Source organism: Anabrus simplex, chromosome 13 (assembly GCF_040414725.1).
Source record: "Anabrus simplex isolate iqAnaSimp1 chromosome 13, ASM4041472v1, whole genome shotgun sequence".
NCBI lineage: Eukaryota > Metazoa > Arthropoda > Insecta > Orthoptera > Tettigoniidae > Anabrus > Anabrus simplex.
In genome coordinates this window covers 19,204,485-19,220,460 of record NC_090277.1, presented here as the reverse complement: position 1 = coordinate 19,220,460, position 15,976 = coordinate 19,204,485, and positions in this window count along the sequence as shown.

Below are 15,976 nucleotides of genomic sequence, written 5' to 3'. Positions count from 1 at the left end.
TTCACGAAGAAGACCCATTTAGTGAGCAAACGATTCAAGCAGCACAAAGTGTTCTTTCCTCTATCTCCCAGGCAAAGAAGGAGACATGGATGAAGTTGATGTCTGAAGTCGATATGGGTAGGAGCAGTCAAGAGCTTGGAGACTTTTAAAACACTTGAGCAATGATCCTACGCAAGGTAACACACATGTCAATGTGAGTGCAGATCAAATAGCACACCAACTTTTGCTTAATGGAAAACCAAAGCTTTCCATGAAAGTAGGGAAGAATCCTATAGTCAGACAACCAGACGAGAGCAATGAGTTATCTAAGCATTTCACACTAACTGAACTGGAATTAGCTCTCAGTAAGTGTAAGATTGGAAAGTCAGCAGGACTCGATGACCTTCGAATGGAACAAATTAAGAACCTTGGTCCTACTGCGAAGTGCTGGTTGCTAGAACTCATGAATAACTGCATTCAATCTTCCATGATACCTAAAATATGGAGGAAGGCTAGGGTCATAGCCATTTTAAAACCAGGCAAAGATAAAAATGACCCTAGGAGCTACAGGCCAATCTCCTTATTATGCCATCTTTTTAAGATTCTGGAGAGACTAATCCTCAATAGTTTGACTGATAAAATCGAGCCACTTCTGATTCCACAACAAGCTGGATTCAGGAGAGGGAAAAGCTGCACATCGCAGGTGTTGAAATTAAGTCAACACATAGAAGATGTCTTTGAAAGCCGGAAAATCACAGGAGCTGCATTTATAGATATCTCGGCAGCATATGATACTGTTAATCACCGAATTCTCCTTGGAAAGGTATACAGCATGACAAAGGACTTCCATCTGACTTGTGCCATTAGAAACCTACTTCAAAATCGAAGTTTCTTCGTTGAGTTCCAGGGGAAAAGAAGCAGGTGGAGGATACAGAAGAACGGACTACCTCAGGGAAGCGTGTTGGCACCAATGCTTTTCAATATTTACACAAATGATCAGCCTCTTCCTGCCGGGACGAATAGTTTCATCTATGCTGATGATTGCGTCATTACATCTCAGGGGGATAACTTCGAGGCGATTGATCAAACATTGTCCACAGCTCTAGACACTCTTGCTGGCTATTACATGAAGAATCAACTAACACCAAACCCAACTAAGACGCAAACCTGTGTTTTCCATCTAAACAACAGAGAAGCTTCCCGAACTCTGAAGGTCTCTTGGCAAGGCATAGCATTACAACACAATCCTACCCCGAAGTACCTCGGAGTCACTCTGGATCGTGCCTTAACCTACAGAAAACATTGTTTGAACATCAAGCAGAAAGTGGCTGCTAGAAACAATATTGTGCGGAAGCTAACTGGAACATCTTGGGGAGCACAACCAGACGCAGTGACTACATCTGCCCTTTCGCTCTGCTATTCCGCAGCTGAATACGCATGCCCGGTGTGGTACAAATCTTGCCATACCAAAGCAGTTGATGTAGCACTCAACGAAACCTGCCGCATTATTACTGGATGTTTGAGACCTACACCTTTGGAAAAAGTGTATTGCCTTGCAGGGATAGCACCTCCCGATATTCGCCGTGAAGTGGCAGCCAAGAAAGAAAAGAGAAAGGTGTTGACATCGGAAGCCCACCCTTTGTTTGGATATGAGCCACCACGCCAGCGGCTTAAGTCTAGGAAGAACTTCTTGAGAGTAACCGAAACACTTGCAGGAACAGCGCAGCAAGCAAGAATTCAAGAATGGCGCGTCAGGAGTCAACATACGAGGATCAGTCAATGGATGACCCCAAAAGAGGAACTCCCTCCTGGCCATGTCACTGATTGGGTGAATTGGAGAGCACTGAACAGACTGCGCTCTGGTGTTACGCGGTGCAGGGTAAACCAGAAGAAATGGGGTTTCGAAGTGGACAGTACCTTGTGTGTATGTGGAGAAGAACAGACCACAGCCCATTTGCTGCAATGCAGTTCATGCCCATTCAGCTGCACAACAGAAGACCTGGTTAAAGCGAAGCCAAATGCACTTGATGTTGCAAGGTTTTGGGCTCACATAGTTTAATGTGGCTCTTCGCCATTGGAGTATTTATATTATGTTTTATGTTTTTCCTTATCTTTAATTTTAAACTTATCTATGCTTCTGACACGATATAAATAAATAAATTATTTTCTATCTTCTGCGTGTGTTCAGATTATATACATACCGATGTCATTTGTAAAAAGTAGATTTCTACGTATAGTTTTATGATACTGCGTTGTATATTCTGAGATCTAAAACCATGTAACCTGATATATAGTAATGTTACATTTTTAAAAAAATCAAATGACCGTCCGAGTTGGCCGTGCGGTTGGGTTTCCCCATTTTCACACCAGGCAAATGCTGGGCCTGTACTTAATTAAGGCCACGGTCGCTTCCTTCCCATTCCTAGGCCTTTCCTGTTCCATCGTCGCCATAAGACCTATTTGTGTCAGTGCGACGTAAAGCAAATAGATAAAATATTAAATTTAGGCTAACTTTATAGTCATCACATACATTATTCAAGACAATGACTATACTATTTCATGCCACATGTATTATAATATAAATGTTATGATAGGCCTAGCTACCAACACAGAATTTCTAACCTCTTCAATAATTGTGACTTGTAGGCCTATACCACGTATAACTCTAAATTTTGAAATCTTACATCAGGTAGTCAGACTCTGAATATAACAAATACTGATAGGCCTATATACAACAGCATAAGCAAAATAAATAGCATCTTAAAACATTGACCTAGTCTAGTCTTTATTGAAATAATAATTATATCAGTCTCCTTTATCTATCAGCTACTTGTGTAAAACATGGCGGCTGGACTGGCCTTGGCCACATTGTACATATAGAGTCACTGTAGACGCAATGCAGTGCTAGCTTTCGAACAAGACCGACTCCAATCCTCAGACCGTAATATAAGAAAAACATGGCGGCCGAAGTAGCCGAATTGCTGGTATTAGCTAACACGAAAATATCACATGCATTTTATATAAACGGCCGTAATTTGATATGATAAATGTAACATCGTAAGGAAAATCACTTTTACACGTATGAAATCGCTTCGCCAACAAGTACGCATCACATATAATCAACTAGAATCACATATATTCTACTAGAAAAGAGACCAACAAGCTGATTATTTAGACATTTCAATTCGTCAAATAACGTTTTCTCTTAGATTTCACTTCGCTGGATAGATGAAAATACGTGATAAAACTGTTAAAATGATATTTCTAACATCATTTTGAATGTTTCAAAATAAATTAAGGTGCAAAATTCCTCGATTTATTCGCTCTCATGAGAACTGTGAAACACAAACGTAACTTGTTGCCTGAGTTTTGAAGTGGTAGATAATTTCTTAAATTCGCCACCCAATGAATGGGAATTACACCCGAAATCATAATGTTATTCGTTTTACGTCCTACTAACTACATTTTTACGGGTTTCGGAAACGTCGAAATGCCGAAATTTAGTCCTGCAATAGTTCCTTTACGTGCCAGTAAATCTACCGACACGAGGCTGACGTATTTGAGCACCATCAAATACCACCGGACTGAGTCAGGATCGAATCCAGCAACGTGGGATCAGAAGGCCAGCTCCTTAACCGTCTGAGTCACTCAGATCATTGCTAGTTTTTTGATAATTGCTTTACGTCGCACCGACACAGATACGTCTTATGGCGACGATGGGACAGGAAAGGTCTAGGAGTGGGAAGGAAGCGGCCGTGGCCTTAATTAAGGTACAGCCCCAGCATTTGCTTGGTGTGAAAATGGGAAACCAAGGAAAACCATTTTCAGGGCTGCCGACAGTGGGGTTCGAACCTACTATCTCGCGAATACTGGACACTGGCGCACTTAAGCGACTGCAGCTTTCGAGCTCGGTGTCACTCAGATCAAGTACACCCGAAATGATTATGTTAACATGATGTTAATATAATGTTGACATATGGCATAACAGCACTTCACGCAATGATAGTAACCTTAGTAATGAAACGTTCAGACACTAAAGATATAGCCTAATAGGTTTTTACCCATTAAATAACATGAGTGGAAAAACTCTATTGACTAAACATTGATATTTAACCACATGCACGAGCTTCAGTTCGGCACAGTCTGCTTGATAACTGATAGCCACAGCATGAATCGGAAGGTGTTGGTAGTGTAAAACCCTACGTTACAAACCCAACTAATCCCTCTAAGTCACTATTTCTTTTGTGTAACAGTATACAGATTGCTCCATCTGTCACACTTATAAGTTTTGTTATACTCCAAGATCCAGCCAAACATTTCCGCAGGCAAAGCACAGATTATTGTAAAATACACTTGCATCTAAATCACTAGACACTTTGAAGCACATAGACACTGACGGAATAACACAATATCAATTATATTCTATCTAAGTTAATATTTTTCGAGGAACACGAATAGTTTGGAAGTAGAGAACTAGATTTCCTAACCTCAGACCTATTCTCAAAATGATGTATGCACGCTACGGTTCTGCCATGGACTTCAAAATAATCACGATGTATATTCCTAATCGATTTCTCTTCTAATGTTCTATTTCGTAGGAAACTTAAGAATAGTTGTATGAAAGGCATTGCCATAGTTATACTAAAAACTGGTCCTCCTAGTGCACTCATGTTTTTTAATGAGTACAAATACGATCAAAACAAGCACATTCTCACATTACTGCGTACAATTACAGATCCTATGTACCCACCGACTCATATAAATACACTCGCACACTTATATTCTACAAAGAAACTAACATTTATCGTCAAATTTAATAAAATTACACCGACTACATACGATAACAACAAACCAAAACAAACCCACATTTCCAACAATTTCGGCTACTCGATTCGCCATCTTTGAACGATCGAGAGTAGCATTAAGGTCTGAGGATTGGAGTCGGTCTTGGTTCGAAGAGGTACCAGTACAGCATTGTGATCGATATAGGCATAGTTCCCTTTCTTACCACCGAGCGCTGCTTCGCTGGCATTGAAACACGATTGTTCATTACAGCACACGTTGTGTTTTGTATATTCCTGTTCAAATATATAGTCAGTCACTCAATAAACATATTTGAATCACACCTTACACCTTAATAAAGAAATTCAGTGAAGAACGTATCCCTCTGCAGAGGAAAAACCGTACAAAATAATGTTAACGGTAGGTAGTAAATACTGTAGAAAATAAATAATTTCACATACGTTTCTGTTTAAGCGTTTCGCGTTCAAATCATTCAAAGATATATGTTATTTATGTGGCTATGTTATTTAAGAATACATTAATAGCACACTCGCAAATAACTTCACTAATGACTATGAATGTCCGATTTCAGGACAACTGAAGTGAGAAAAATCACGCAACACAGGTACTAAATAGTCACTCATAGATACAAGAGGATTTTTATACATAAATGGTTGTGCTTTCAATAAAAATCATGAATAACTTTGAAAATCCACAGTGGCAAATCAGATGGGCACTGCAGCCTGCTGTTTTCATCTCTTTTATAAATCAAGTTCATTAGCACCTTTGAACACCTTGGTCTTGTCAAAAGAATCAACCATCTTGTCCGGCTGTTGATACATTTGTGCTACTGACACGTTGCCGAATCAAAATTTTATCGATAACATGTATTTGACAGTGGTACCTGCATTAAAAAATCGTGTATATCCGTAAACGAATGGTCTTTTAAACATTCTAGGGCTGTTATTACTTCAGTCGCGAAAATATCTTTCATTTCTTTATCGCGCCGCACATTCATTTTCTTAAACTTAGACGGCTCGATGTTTTTGCCTGTAAGAAAAATGAACCGGTTTCTCAGTTTCATTTGATGGCATCTGATACAGTTTCTTGATAAAACCACCATTTATATCCTGGGAACCATCAAACAAGATTTTTTGAGTAAAGAATTTCTTTCTTTTCAGAATGTGCCATTTGTCGAAGGCAAGAAGAGGCATTTCACTATCAAGAGGAATACAGATCTTCGGTTTCATGTGTTTTGAATAAGACATTTTTCTTATCCTGCTCACATTAGTCTCATGATTATCACTCAAAATGCGCAACACGAAAAAACCGCAAGCTTCGACTTCCTTTATTGTTTTGAGTGTTAAAGTATGTAGCTCTGTACCTAGAAGCCTCTTAAAGAAGAAAAATGCTGCCGTAATCTTTATTTTGTAGTCACAACAGAAATTATAAAACAGAAAAAGTTATTGCCAAGGGTCATTCGATTTCTACTTTCGCTTGCATGACAGCCATCTTGAGTAGTTTTTATTCGCTCAACATGGAATGAAGCATCTCTCTGTTGATAGAAGGTGTCGAGTTTCTTGTCATATAACACCTGCTGTTCGATGGACTGCCAACAATCACAATCTCTCTGCTTCTCTGACTTTCTGTTAAGAGGCGCTCCTTTACTCCAGTCTCGCAATTCATATCTCCTACGTAGCGTGAAAGTGTGGATTTATTCGGTGTGGCAAACATATCGTTTCGATGATCTCGAATTGAAATTCGGCGTGAAATCCTTTCTTGAAATAACATTTAGCCATTTATGACGTTGTTGCTCGTTGAGAGGAAATTCATGAAACGAAATCTCACTTCCCGATCTGCTTTCCAACTTACATTAAGGCACACAGCAGCAAACAATATTACGTACTATGACCCAAGGATCATATAAGAGAAATAGATCCGTCACTCCTGTATAATAAAGTTGGCTGAGAAAACAGGTCATGGAAGCTACAGTGGCCACTTTCTCTCTGCCAACATAAGGAAATAAACCCCATGATAGTACCTCGTAGTAAACACGATGATGATAGTTGTTACTTTGTTAAAATTTTAATTGTGATAGAGATAATGATTGTATTTCGGTAGGAAAGTTGTATCTAAAGCTTCTCTCGTGTCTTTTACTTGAAAAGTAAATTGCAATTACCGTATTTGTATGTTGGCAATACTGTTATAACGCTAGCTTGTATCGTTGTTTCACCGTTCGCATTTTAATGTAAATTTACATCTATTAAGTGATAAATGCAACATTGATTACTGAAAATGTTAATGCAATTCATATAAAACCCCAAAACGCCCATACTTGTCTAAATCACGATCTAACATAACCTCATTCTTTCGTTCGTTCGTTCGTTGAACCCTTCCCACGACTTTTATGTATGGGAATAGAAAACACGAGAAGGAAAGGATGAAAGTAAAACACAGCATAATGCACACAGTTTATATTTTGAATTTATTTATTCCAAACAGCAGGTAAGAAGCACAATCACACAGACGTTTACTCGCAAAAGCTAGGTAGTTCATGATCATAATACTATTTCTTCACACTAAGAACGCGCATAATTATAATTTCACACCATACTCTCAAAAAACTGGATCAAAATTCTCGTTCAATGCGAAAGAACCTCAACAAATCTTCGTTTAACAAGCACTATTACATAGCGTACGACCAAGGTCCCTTCGCGCGCAACGATAACGGTGTTGTGTTTTGAATTTGCTGTACCACGCAACTGAATGTGTAATGCCAACCTCTGCCTTCTAAATTAACCCTCTAAAAGAGAATTTTAGGTTTCATTAGTTGGCGGAGATCAATTGGCCCATCTCAGAACTGCTTCGGACGCTCCCTATGAAGTGTCACCCCCCTGCTATGACCTTCCAGTGACGTGTAATTACATGTCAGGGAGTCATTGAAGGTCATAATTATGATAAATGCATATGGACGGCATAGATGTAAGATAAATTGTTGATGCACGGCGAATTTATATATATTCGTAATATATGAGCCGACACAACTCGCGAATTGATGGTAGATCTTATGGAAGAGAATCGGTAGATCAAGCTCAAAACCCCGTGGTATACATCGGACCGCATGAAAGCAGTGTAGTCGCAAGCGGGTATCAATAAATATTTGCCGTAACAACTGAGAAGAAGAAAGGCCAGGCATTACATCTAGTATTACAGACGTCAAGGAGTCCATGGATTGAGCCGGAATTACATACAGTTAATCATCTAACAGGCGTGTGGTATGACGTATTTCAAGTGGAGAAGAATAAACAATAGTAGCGTGTGTTCCTTTGTGAATCTCCGTGATAACGTTTCCTCAAATGTCAAAATCATATGTAAAGAAGTCAGGATCATAGTTATGTGGTTCATGGAAAGCAGCCTCATTATTATTATTGTAAATAATGAAGTTAGAATTTGTTTCAATGTTAATTCTTGAGTAGCAGAATAAGATCGGGAAGCAAATAGTGAGCACAGCTCTTGTATGCGAGTTAAGGTCTTTAAAAGTTAAGAAGTTGAGGCCTAAATAACGTTTGATAAACTAAATATAGCATTGAGCGACACTAATTTATACAGGCCAGTATTAATCGATAACAGTGGACTTGTAAATCTGTATGAATTCGCTCTAATTATTTTGTTCGAGTTTCAGATTGAACCCAAGATGTTGCCTATATTTGTGAATAAGAAAGCCCATATAGAGGAGATGTTCGAGTAAACCAGTTTGATCCTGGTGGATCCGCAACTCTGCCGAGATGAATGAGATGGCTGAAAAAATAACCTGACGACCAATACCTGTGGAGAAGCGAGGAAGTCAGATGAGTAGTCGAACCTTGCCCTTCTTGTTTACTTGTAGATGCTTAAAGTAGAAGTAGATCTTTTTAAATGTCACACAGGTGATATAAAGTGAAATAACTTGAATGTTCTAACGTGCTAACGGTGTTGGTTTAACGTCATATAATGCTATTGCGTATATTGGAGTAATGTTTTCCGTCGGTGAATATTAGGGTTAGGCGATCTTTCCTGCGTTGTTTTCCGTGTTAGTGGAACAGCTGTGAAGCGAGTGTGATCTTGAATGCTACATGTAAGTTTGAAGTACCGATGTGTGAGATATTTGATGTGGTGATCTTATAATATGAATAATTCCGCGGAGTGTTGTGATATGTTTTGTGGATCGATTCAGTGATGGTTGTATGAATAATAGTGAAGCTCTTCAAAGATATTTTAGCTCATTCATGTAGGAAATTATGAGTATTTTCGTTATGTGGTGCACATTGTGTGGCGTAAAATATGTAGGGTCATCTAAAGGTGTAGTTGACGATATAATTAGAGAATGATTTATTGAGTGGTGAATTACGGTAGTAATTTAATTCTTTGAGATGGCCAATGGTTAGGATAGTGTTATTGAGAGGTATTTCCGCCGCGTATGTTTGAGTTTATTAGATGAGCGAGTTTCGTAGCGCTGATTGAATACTTTTCGAAGAGATTGGTTAGTCATACGAGCTGACTTGAGTTTAATTTGGTATCACATGGATAGCGGAATGTATTTTACGAACACACGAGTAGGATCTTCGACAAGCTACTCGAACGATAATTAGATTGTGGGAGTATTGTCACCTGTACTGTAGATCAACTTGTAGCATTGCTAGATGTAGTAAGTTGGCACTGTAGAAGTATTTTCCAGCAGGATGGAGTGGAGCCGATGCAACGCAGATAGTCTGGCATTTGATCGTTCACTTATTTATGACAGTAGTTGGTACTTTATTTCAGGTGCAGCCATATGATGCCGTTGGTTGGATGGAGACATGCATTTATTTATTTATGGAGCAATGATACTATTATTATGTATTTGAAGGATTTTCTGTGTTTATCATGCGCCGTTAGAAAATTCAAGTTATTATTCAGTTAGTTAGAAGGTTATAATGAAGTAATAGGAAAAGTAGAGCAGGGAGGACAGGTTCGTCTAATAAATGCGTCAGCGAATGAATAAACAAGATGAATGAATAGAAACTGAAATTGCTGATTTTCCATTATATTAATTTACAATTATTTAAGTGAATCAGTGTTGTGTAATGATGAGATTTTGATTTAATGACTGACAATTATTTTTCAAGATGGACTTGATTCTTTTTATGCGGTGCGATAAGAGATGCACAAGGATAATTTATTTTACGTTGCATATTTCAGTTGTTCAATTCTAGTCAGTTAATTTCAGTTTATTAAAATTATTATATTTCCAATTTCTCATTGCAATTTTCATTTATGCCTAATTTAAGTGAACTCATTATTTTGAGACTGATATTGGATCATTACCAGGTTAATTATTGATAGGATGTGACCGCATTCTTTCCGAAGGGCCATGCCCTGATTGGAGGATCATGTAAACCACTGAATTCTAGTCGAGAGCATTATAAAATTTATTATCATCTTCGAACTAGGCGTCCCACGAACGGTCACAGTACATACACATTAAGACGCTTCACGACCAAAGAAACAATCCAAATAAAGTAAACACAGGCTCACATTACACTTGCACTCTTAGCAATGATCACCGAGCGTGTCTCGTCAAGCAGACTAATGCCAGTTTCTCAGCGCTCCAAGCGCCTGAACTCGTAACTACGCCGTGTTTGCTCGTTTACATGTGTGACTGGGCGACTGAGAAGGCGTATTAGCGGAGTCATAGTAGACGGCGATGGAGAGGGAGTCACATAACAACAGGAGTACACACATGAAAGTATGACGTAGTTACAAGACTGAAGTGAAACATCTGGCGATGAGGAACGTACGAATTTGGAAAGTACTGAAACGAAATAACAATAGTGAAGGGACAGCGGAGGGCAACTGCCTACGCAAATCATTAATGGCTGGCAACCATGTATTGCTTAACTGATAGCCAGTGTCCTTGTTGAAATTCTTAGGTTTCTACGTATTTTCAAAGCTTCCCGTATAATCCTGGGCCTGTAGTGTCTAGTGTGGGTAAGAGCTCGAGCTCTTGGAACACGACATTAAGACCCGACGATAGAGCGTACTCAGCTATTGCTCATTTGTCTGGCTGGTTGAGGCGAATATTACGTTCATATTCCTTGATACGAGTACCAAAGGACTGGCATGTTTGGCCAATTTACACCTTGCCGCAAGTAAAGAGAATTTCGTATACCGGAAGATGTAAATTTGGGGCAATTTATCCTTGGTTTTACCCAGACTGTGAGCAATTTTTGTGACGGTCCCAAACACGGTTTTTATATTTTGTTTATGTGGTGTTGTGAATGTAAGACAGGTAGACAGTTCCCTTCACTTCTTCCTTCTGTGAGCTTGGCTTGTTCGTTTCTCTGGAATGCAGAGCTCTATGAATATGTAAATCGCTACACTTGAACGCGACTTTGAGTGTGTCCATCCCCACCTGGATATTTTGAGAGTTTTCTAACTGTCTGACTAACTTTACAAATCTGCATTTAACTTGAAAAATCTGAATATCTGCATTTAAAATGGAAATTATGAAAATTAACATTCATTAAATAAAATACACACTCGTCGGACCTTGTACTCACACTTACTTGTTACCTGCTTACTTACACATACGTTATTTGAAGGGCGCCAGCTGCCACTCAGTGCAGCAATAATAGAATGAGACTCTTGACTAGCTCTAGGGTGTGGGGTAATAAGCTTACTTTTGACAACATACCATATAATTTCTGGGAAAAGGAGATTGGCGTTCGGTTTCCCCATTAATTTTGAGGTTAAGATATTTTACTGCCAATGAAATGAAACTATGAATTCGTTTGATAGAACAATATATATTCTTTAAATGATATATCAAAAAAAATAGTGAGTCTTGTTGCGATAAAACAGATGAAAATATGAAATTATGACATTGCAACTGAAAGAAACTAGGCATGAATTTGAATTCTTCTTGACCGGACATTTAACAATTTTTACGAAATATTTCCCTCACTGATTCACTTGACTGTACCTTCAACACTTTGAGTGTAATTACGACGTAATCCATTGCTCTGGTGTTTACTGTAGATGTGTCACGCCTAACTTGGTGATACATCCTTGTGACTGCTTCTTCTTCATATCATCTGACTTCTTTGTAAGTCAATATGGTATTACCTCTTGGCAGGTCCAGGGTTGCCCTCTCTGACTCCATGGTAAGCCCTTGCGTCCGTGTCTTCAACTGAGTGAGCGACCAACCTTTTGGTCTCACTCTCTCAATGACCAATAATTAATGGCTCACTGAGTCTTCACCATCTCTCGTTCACACTCGTTGACTGACCAACTAAGGCCTCTTGATCTAGTAGACTTCTTCACTGTACTGCTTCCGTTTAAGTAATGACTGACGCTACAATGTGCATCCACCTTTTATAGACGTTGGTTGACACAGCTACGTAATCTCCAGAAATAACAATGACATACTCCCACAACGCGGCAAATATTACATACAGTTGTGAAACCGCCGCCGGCTCGTTGGGTTTCTCAAAGAGAGTGAGCTCAGTGCTAACTAAATACGATGACGTAGCCATGAAGTAGCGATGACTTGGCAGAATCGCCAGTGGTATAGCAATATAACAACGTCACTTCCACATCTGATACATCGAAACTCTCACTGTACAGGTATTTAATGTTAATCTACATATACGTATATATGCATACACTCAATTACAAATACGCAAGCGACAGGCATTGCGTAAGGGAATTGAATAAGACTGATAATTACAATAATAGTAACAATATCACAGATAACCCAATAATAATACTGACATAATAATAATAATAATAATAATAATAATAATAATAATAATAATAATAATAATAATAATAATAATAATAAAATACAGATAAAATCATACAATAATAAAAATACAGATATCATCTTGTAACGGGATTTGAACCGTTACAATTCGCCTCCCTCATAAATAAATCGAAGAACAAAGAATCGATTGATTTATGAACAAAATTATATATATAACACTGACACAGATAAATACTTTAAATGAGTATACAACAATAATTTTCTTTTTCAACATCCATACATTTTATAACATATCAAAGGTATGAGAACTTTTCTCGCACATTGCCATCGTAGATAACTGTCCAGTGTCCCATTCTCATACAATTCACGAGAGCATATCCCTTAATTTAACACACACAAATAATTTTAAATCAATATACAACATTCTTCTTTTTTTAACATATCAAAACATTTTGTGAAAATTTACTTATATGAGAACTTTTCTCGCATATTGTTATCGTAGATAACTGTCCAATGTCCTGTTCTCCGCGTTTGCCACACAACACATGACAATGTAGCACTTATTCCTCCAATACACCAATACGACACTTGGTTCACCCGCAAATCGCAGATGTTATTTTTATTTTGCCAGTTTCTTAAAAAATTAATCATCTTATTCTTATCTCAACAAATCTCACGTGACGTACTCCTTTACACATACAGTATATAATACTATAGATACCGACAATATCCCCTTCCTGATCTTTTAAGGAATTATGCACACTCCCGATACGGTTCACAATAGTGAAATACCCCTGATACAAAATAATAACTTGAACATATTTCCCGCCCCTGCAGATGATGAAATGGAACTTTGAGTAGCACTCTGTCACTCAAACTGAATTCGTCCAATTTTGCCCTTATTAACTTACATCTCTCAATAAATCACATCCTTCTTGGCAACAATAATTAAAGAATCAATACTATGGCTACAAGATGGTTCAATTATTCCGTAATCCAGCATAATGTTTATTTGTTCTTCGACGTCACTAGCATTTTTAAGTTGAATGGGGTACTTACCTCCCACAAATGATGAATGGTCATGTACTACAAATTTATGTTCATATACGTGTTCTTCGTCACTTACCACTAAATACATCTCGATGTTTACCATACATCGAACACAATTACTCCTCCTGTAATTCACTCAAATTACCTCACGTCACTGCCTCATACCGACGATCCCTCAGATACTGGTCGTTATAGACACGTAACACACCTTAACATTTCCTCTCACTAGGAACAACTTCACTTACCTCTCATATCTTTCAAAGAACACACGTCACCAAACACTTACGTCAGACCATCATAATTAACACGTACTTCTTTGCTAGTTATACTCCCAGAACAAACACACACTACCTAAATTAAAGTCTATTCTACCTCCATGATTTGCAACCAAGTCATCTCTTTACTCACTATGACTTACCCAACGGCTGTTATAATATCTAATAGTACCTTCGCTTACCTTCACAATTTCCATCATCGGAGTTACTATCTCACTACTTACATCATATTCTCAGTATTATAAGTACTTACATCACTTACCAGAACACTTCTTACGTCTAACTTACTGCTACCATCAATTACTGCATAATCTACGACTACGGCACTACTTAAATATCACACTTAACATTACTTAGGTCACAATCACACTATACTCTTAAATCTACTTTCATTACATAACTACTTATACTAAATAAATACTAAATACCAGTTCATCTTCTACCTTCGGACTGTTCACTTTATTTACCCGATTCCCTGTGAATCTGAAATACTCTGGCTCGATAACGACACCTTGATAACATTCATATTAAGACTATCATAATCTCTCTGATAACTCAAATCCGTACGCCTCCCATCTTCCGATTCTCTCTCGTTACTCTTCTGACCACTATCACCATCAACACAACTATTAGTCCTCTGCGGATCATGATCACCCCCTCTCCTCTGATACACGGCTAACATTTTCCCCCTTCTCTCTACTATACTACTTTCCCCAGACATCATGCATTCTCTCTCACGCGTGCGCCCTTCCACACATTCCTTCCAAAGCCTGTCAATGAAATTTCCTCTAAATTCTCCCAAATTAGACATATTATTCCAGTATACTCGAAACCATATTTTACTTTCACCGATAAAAACATTCGACAAGATTTCCACCACGTATTCCCATTCAATAACATTATTCCTCAACTTACTTGCAAATCTTTTCTCAACTACTTTTACAAATTCTATAGAATTGAACTGTTCTCCAGAAAACCTGGTTAAATCACGATCCCTACTGAACAAACCACTCGCTACTATTACCTCACCCGCCGTATTACCTGTACCTTCTTGCCGTATCACTTCCTGGCAACTCAACATTTCTTCTTCCGCTGCTCTCTCAGAATTCTCTTCCACTATTCTCACGTCTTCCTGCAATTCTTCCTCTCTCTCTCTCTCACCTGCTGTGATAGCATTTCCTGTTCGTTCCGTAGTTCAGTGACCTCCACAAGTTTGCTTTCAATTTGCTCATTTCTACTAATCTGTTCCCTCGTATCTTCCCCAACTGCATTGTAACTCTTGTCCAATCTTTTCTCGACTACGTCATGAATTTCTTCCCGATTACTCGAAATTTTATTACTTAACAGTACGATCTTGTTTGTACATGTTCCTTTGACATGCTCAATTTGAGTATTAAAACCGCTCCGACTCAACTCCCTTTCTCCTCTAAGGTCAACACACACTTTATTACACTTATTTTCTAACTTGTATATTTGACCAGTTACCTCTACTATTTTAGTATCTATTTTAGAATTTAGAGATTCACTTAACCTATCTAATTTATCATTAATCGCATTAAAACGTTCGTTACAACTACCAATCATTTCTTCCATCTGTTTATTATTTTCATTAATAGTATCAATCTCTTTCTCCATTCTTTTCTGACTATTTTCACTGAGCTCGGTCATTCTAGCCATGAACAAATTAAAAAATCTTGGTTCATTCCCCCCGTGATTTCCTTTCGAGTTTCAGTGTGCTTCTCAATTTCTGCACTTTCCTGAATTAACTCAGAAACTTCCATCGTATTCACCTGTTCCCTACTCTGAATTTCACCTTGGATGTCCGCTGAAGCAATGACCTCGTCGTCACATGACTTGTTATTGTCTTCCTTGTCCATCTTCGGTTCACTAGTGATAGTACGCGATCTCAAATTAATTTCCCTCTTCAAATCCCTTGACATATCCCCAAAATACAAATATATATCACAAAGTTACACTCCTGACATTTACCGGTAATAATTCCGTTGGCTTAAATGTGCATACTCTTCCCAAATGAACCTATGATATGCTGTCATTCAGACCAAATTCTGAATTTATTCGTGTCCCACGTTGCGTCGACACATTGAGA